Source organism: Anas acuta, chromosome 36 (genome assembly GCF_963932015.1).
Source record: "Anas acuta chromosome 36, bAnaAcu1.1, whole genome shotgun sequence".
Classification (NCBI taxonomy): Eukaryota; Metazoa; Chordata; class Aves; order Anseriformes; family Anatidae; genus Anas; species Anas acuta.
In genome coordinates, this window is record NC_089014.1 from 91206 (window position 1) to 97239 (window position 6034).

A 6034-nucleotide genomic window follows, 5' to 3' on the forward strand; every position below is an offset into this window, starting at 1 on the left:
TAACAAACCCCAAACTATTTGTAGCAAACCCTAAAGCCATTAAAAAGGAGAAAAGTCAAGTATCCCTAAATTAGTTCAAAGCATTTATAATGCATCCCAAACCAATTAAATCAAATCCCAAAGCAATTCTAACAATGTCCCAAAATTTATTACAAAAGGCGGAATTCTAGCAAACCCGAAGAGATTCTAAAAACATCCCCAGACCGTCATAAATCACCCAATTTTGGCCATTCACAACCTGCCCTTGAAAAATCTAGCAAGTGATGATCTTCCACAGAACATCTAATTCACCAGATATCATGCAAACCTGTGATAAATTGAAGGTGATTAATCACTGCCTGGGTTTGGATGTCCTCCCCAGGCACAGGACTTAATCTACTGCTTTTGAGCCCAAATATTTGCGTGGAGTCGGAGCGCGGCAATTTCCCTGGAAAAACGTTTTCTCTCGTATCGTTGATACGCTGGGGGATGTCAATTCTAGTGAAGGGCATTCATCTGGGAATTAAAACCCAGCAGTGAAATAAAAGCACTCTTTTCCCCTCAAAAAAAAAAAAATAACAAATAATAAATGGAGGTGACCCCATGCGATCAACCCTTTCCGAGCCGGGTCGTGCAATGTCAAAGCAGGGTGCAACCCCCAGAGAAAAGGGCACGTGGCAATCAGTGCAAAGCGTGTTGCTGTTCAAAACAACATGCAGTGACCCCACAAACAATGCACCGCAACCCCGCAGCAAGGCTGATTGCAAACCAGAGCAAGGCACGCTGAAATGCAAAGCAAGGGGCATTGCAACCTAAAGAAAGGGGCATTGCAACCCCCCAGCAAGAGACTTTGCAACCCAAAAAAACGGGTATTGCAAGCCAAAGCGAGGGGCGATGCAATGCAAAACAAGGGTCACTGCAACCCAAAACAAGGAGCATTGCAACCCCCAAGGCAAAGGGAATTGCAACCTAAAGCAAGGGGCATTGCAACCCAAAGCAAGGGAAATTGCAAGCCCCAAAGCAAGGGGAATTGCAACCCCAGCAAGGAGCATTGCAAACCCCAAAGCAAAGGGAATTGCAACCTAAAGCAAGGGGAATTGCAACCCAAAACAAGGGGAATTGCAACCCAAAACAAGGGGAATTGCAACCTAAAGCAAGGGGAATTGCAAGCCCCAAAGCAAGGGGCATTGCAAGCCCCAAAGCAAGGGGAATTGCAAGCCCCAAAGCAAAGGGAATTGCAACCCAAAACAAGGGGAATTGCAAGCCCCAAAGCAAGGGGAATTGCAACCCAAAACAAGGGGAATTGCAAGCCCCAAAACAAGGGGAATTGCAAGCCCCAAAGCAAGGGGAATTGCAACCCAAAACAAGGGGAATTGCAACCCAAAACAAGGGAATTGCAAGCCCCAAAGCAAGGGGAATTGCAAGCCCCAAAGCAAGGGGAATTGCAACCCAAAGCAAGGGGAATTGCAACCTAAAGGAAGGGGAATTGCAACCCCCAAAGCAAAGGGAATTGCAACCTAAAGGAAGGGGAATTGCAACCCAAAACAAGGGGAATTGCAAGCCCCAAAGCAAGGGGAATCGCAACCCAAAACAAGGGGAATTGCAAACCCCAAAGCAAGGGGAATTGCAAGCCCCAAAGCAAGGGGAATTGCAAGCCCCAAAGCAAGGGGAATTGCAAGCCCCAAAGCAAGGGGAATTGCAAGCCCCAAAGCAAGGGGAATTGCAACCCAAAACAAGGGGAATTGCAAACCCCAAAGCAAGGGGAATTGCAACCCAAAACAAGGGGAATTGCAAACCCCAAAGCAAGGGAATTGCAAGCCCCAAAGCAAGGGGAATTGCAAGCCCTAAAGCAAGGGGAATTGCAACCTAAAGCAAGGGGAATTGCAAGCCCCAAAGCAAGGGGAATTGCAACCCAAAACAAGGGGAATTGCAACCCAAAACAAGGGGAATTGCAAGCCCCAAAGCAAAGGGAATTGCAACCCAAAACAAGGGAAATTGCAAGCCCCAAAGCAAGGGGAATTGCAACCCAAAACAAGGGGAATTGCAACCCCAGCAAGGGGAATTGCAAGCCCCAAAGCAAGGGGAATTGCAAGCCCAGCAAGGGGAATTGCAACCCCAAACAAGGGGAATTGCAAGCCCCAAAGCAAGGGGAATTGCAAGCCAAAACAAGGTACACTGCAATGCAAAACGATGCACTTTGCAACCCCAAAGCCACAGAAAACGAAATCAAAAGCCTGCCAGGCCACCGTGCCTTGCACCCTCCCAGCCCCCATTGTGCAAGGCCCTCGCCGCTCTTTATTTATCTCCAGGGAGAAAGAAATATCAGGTGCGTCCCTCCTCCCCCCCCCGGGGCCCTGTCTCAGCTATCCCATTGCAAAAGCAAAGACGCAAGCGGGAGGCGAAGGCGGCTTTGGCAGCGGGAGACCCAAATTTCCCAGAAACCGGAGAGGAGCTGGCGGGACGCCCGGCTGCTTTTGCAACCTGAGCCGTGTTTGTCCAAGCCGTCAGCTCTGTGCTCACAAGCAAGGAGCAGCAGGGAACCCAGTGCAGACGTTATTTTTTGTCGTTTCTTTGTGTTTTGTTTTGTTTTTGCAACCCCCCCCCTTCGCAAAAATCCCAGCTCCAACCAGATTTTGGTTGCAGTTTTCAGGCGAAGGAGGGGGGGGGAAGCATGCAAACACCGAGGGGATTTTTGCCTTTCCCTTGTGCAACACCCGGATTATTGCTCTGCAAAATGAAACGGATCTTTAGCAAGGAGCAACACGCTTCCCTGGGGGTTAATCCCCTTGTAACTGCTGTGTAAACCAGCGATTTCACAATCCCGCCTGCGAAAAGCAAATTTATTTATTTATTTCCCCCCCCCCCGCCAAAAAAAAAAAAAAAAAAGGAATCCGGATCCAAGAGGTTTCAGAGCGTTTTGTTTAAAATTCGTCTCCGTGAGATTGTGGAGGTGGAAGAAAAGCAGAGGGGTGGGGAGAGAAGGTAACGCAGCAGGTCAGAGAGGGGAGGAAAAACAAATAAAAAAAGTGGGAGAAATAATCCCAGCCAGGCCAAATATGCAAAACGAGCAGTAATTTAACCTGAAGCAAATTGAAAAAGGGGGCAGAAATAATTCATGTCATGTGCAAATGCAAAAAATACAAAGATTTAACCTGATGCAAATGCAAAAAAAAATAAAATAGGGAGAAGTAATTCAGGTCAGGTGCAAATGCAAGCAGTGCAACGCTTCGGCCCGGTGCAAATGCAGAAAGAGCAAGAAAACCCAATGCAAATGCAAACAGGTGGAGAGATAATTTAGCCTGGGTGCAAATGCAAACAGTACCAAGTGATAAAAGGGCGAGAAATAGTCCTGCTCAGGTGCAAAAGCACAGACTGTAATAATTTAACCCAGTGTAAATACTAAAATGGGGAGAAATAATCTGGGTGTGAATGCAGAAAGGGCAATGATTTAACCCGATGCAAATGGAAAAAGAAATGGTGTGCCCAAGGTGCAAATGAAAAAGGTTAATTAATTTAACAAAGGGAGAATTAATTTAGCCTTGATATAAATGTGAACGGTGTAAGGATTTGGCCTGGTGGAAAAGCAGAACACGAGGAGAAAGAATTTGGGCCAGGTGGAAATGCAAAAAGTGCAAGGATTAAACCCGGTGCAAACGTAACCCCCCCCCCTCCCCCAAAAAAAGAAAAAAAAAAGAAAAAAAAAAAAAGAGAGAAATAATTTAACTCAATGCAGATTTAAAAAATAAAAGGAGGGAGAAAATCTTGCAAAAAAAAAAAAACTCAGTGTTGCAAATCTGTTGGGCATGATGGGATGGTGGCGTGTGATAAAAACAGGAGGGGTACTTTGGGGAGAATTTTGGGGGGATAGGAGTGGGCAGGGAGAAGCATTGCCTGAGGAATTGTAGGGATTAAAAGAATAAAATTTTGTATGTTTTTTTCCTAGAAAATGCCTTTTTATTCTTATTTAAAGACAGAGGTTTGCAGGCTCCTGAAGCTGGAGGGGTTGGGCCCAGACCCTAAAAAAGCTCCATGAATTCGGGGTCTCCTCTCTATGAAGGTGACCAAGGGGGTCCTAAGGGTTTTGGGGGCCCCAAAAATCCCAAGGGACTCGTGAACTTTAGGACACCTCTCTATAGCGGTGATTTAGAGAGCCCCAAAGATTTTGGGGGGACCTCAGACCCTCAAGGAACCCACAAATTTGGGGGCGCCGCTCCATGCAAGGGACCCCCCCTGACCCTCCCCTTATTTCCCAGCCATGTCGGGGACGCCCATCAGGGCGTTGCACTGGTCTTACTGGGAGGTGAGTGCTGGGGGCGGGGGCTCCGGTGCTGCCGTCCCCCTGGGGTGGCTGTGGGGCACTCGGGTCCCCTGCTCCCACTCTCGTGTCGTTGCTGCCATCTACTGCCCGACCTCGGGCCATGCTCACCAACACCGATGCACGCTCTTGCACGTGGCCTCACCCCCCCTTTTGCATTGCATTTTTGCACCCTTTTCTTGCATCATCTTTTTCGCACCCTCCTCTTGCGCCGCATTTTTTGCGCGTGCTTTTGCTCCCCCTCCTTGCACCCTCCTTTTGCATCACGTTTAATAATCCCTGCCTTTAATAATCCCATTTATAATAATGGGTTGATAATCCCCTTTCTTGCACTCTGTTTTTGCATTGCATTTTTTTGCAGCCCTTTTTGCACCCAGTTTTTGCACGCCTCCTTTTGCACCCCTTTTACACCCCTCCTCTTATTTCCTTTTTGCATCGCCTTTTCAATCCCTCCTCTTGCTTCCTTTTTGCATCTCCTTCTGCACTCATTTCTCCCATGCCTCCTTTTGCACCTTTCGTCTTGTTTCCTTTTTGCGTCTCCTCTTGCAATGGTGGCGTTGCATGCTCCTCAGGGTACAAATTCAGTTTTGCACACTCCTTGGGGTGCTAATTCAGTGTTGCACACTCCTTGGGGTGCAAATTCAGTGTTGCATGTACACGTTGCACTGGGATTTGGGGTTTGCAACGCACACATTGCACTGGGATTTGGGGTCTGCAACGCATATGTTGCGTGGGGATTCGGGGTTTGCAACGCACACATTTCTTGGGGATTTTGGGGTTTATAACACACCCTTCTCAGCATTCATGTCTCCCCTCCTAACCATTATGTCACCTTTGATGGCGACACCCTTTGATGAGGGGTGGGAGGAGAGGGCTGAAAGTTCAGGGTTGGCCTTGGAGTTGGGTTTGGGGTTGGCCTTGGGTTTAGGGTAGGCCTTGGCCCTGGGGTAGGCCTTGGGTTTAGGATAGGCCTTGGCCTTGGGGTTGGCCTTGGCATTAGAGTTGGCATTGGGGTAGGCCTTGTGGCCCCAACATGGGGCCTTCAGGGGTTTTGGGGGGTGCTGGGAGCATGGTGGGGTGCTGAGGGGTGGGAGGAGAGGGCTGAAATTTCAGGGTTGGCCTTGGATTTGGGTTTGGGGTTGGCCTTGGCCTTGGGGTAGGCCTTGGCCTTGGGGTTGGCCTTGGCATTAGGGTTGGCATTGGGTTAGGCCTTGTGGCCCCAACATGGGGCCTTCAGGGGTTTTGGGGGGTGCTGGGACCATGGTGGGGTGCTGAGGGGTGGGAGGAGAGGGCTGAAAGTTCAGGGTTGGCCTTGGAGTTGGGTTTGGGGTTGGCCTTGTCTTTGGGGTAGGCCTTGGCCTTGGGGTAGGCCTTGGGTTTAGGGTAGGCCTTGGCCTTGGGGTTGGCCTTGGCATTAGGGTTGGCATTAGGGTATTGGGGCCTTGTGGCCCCAATATGGGGCCTTCAGGGGTTTTGGGGGGTGATGGGACCATGGTGGGGTGCTGAGGGGTGGGAGGAGAGGGCTGAAGGTTCAGGGTTGGCCTTGGAGTTGGGTTTGGGGTTGGCCTTGGGTTTAGGGTAGGCCTTGGCCTTGGGGTTGGCCTTGGCATTAGGGTTGGCATTGGGGTAGGCCTTGTGGCCCCAACATGGGACCTTCAGGGGTTTTGGGGGGTGCTGGGAGCATGGTGGGGTGTAGAGGGGTATGGGGAGAGGGATGGGGACTTGGAGGGTTGGGGTAGG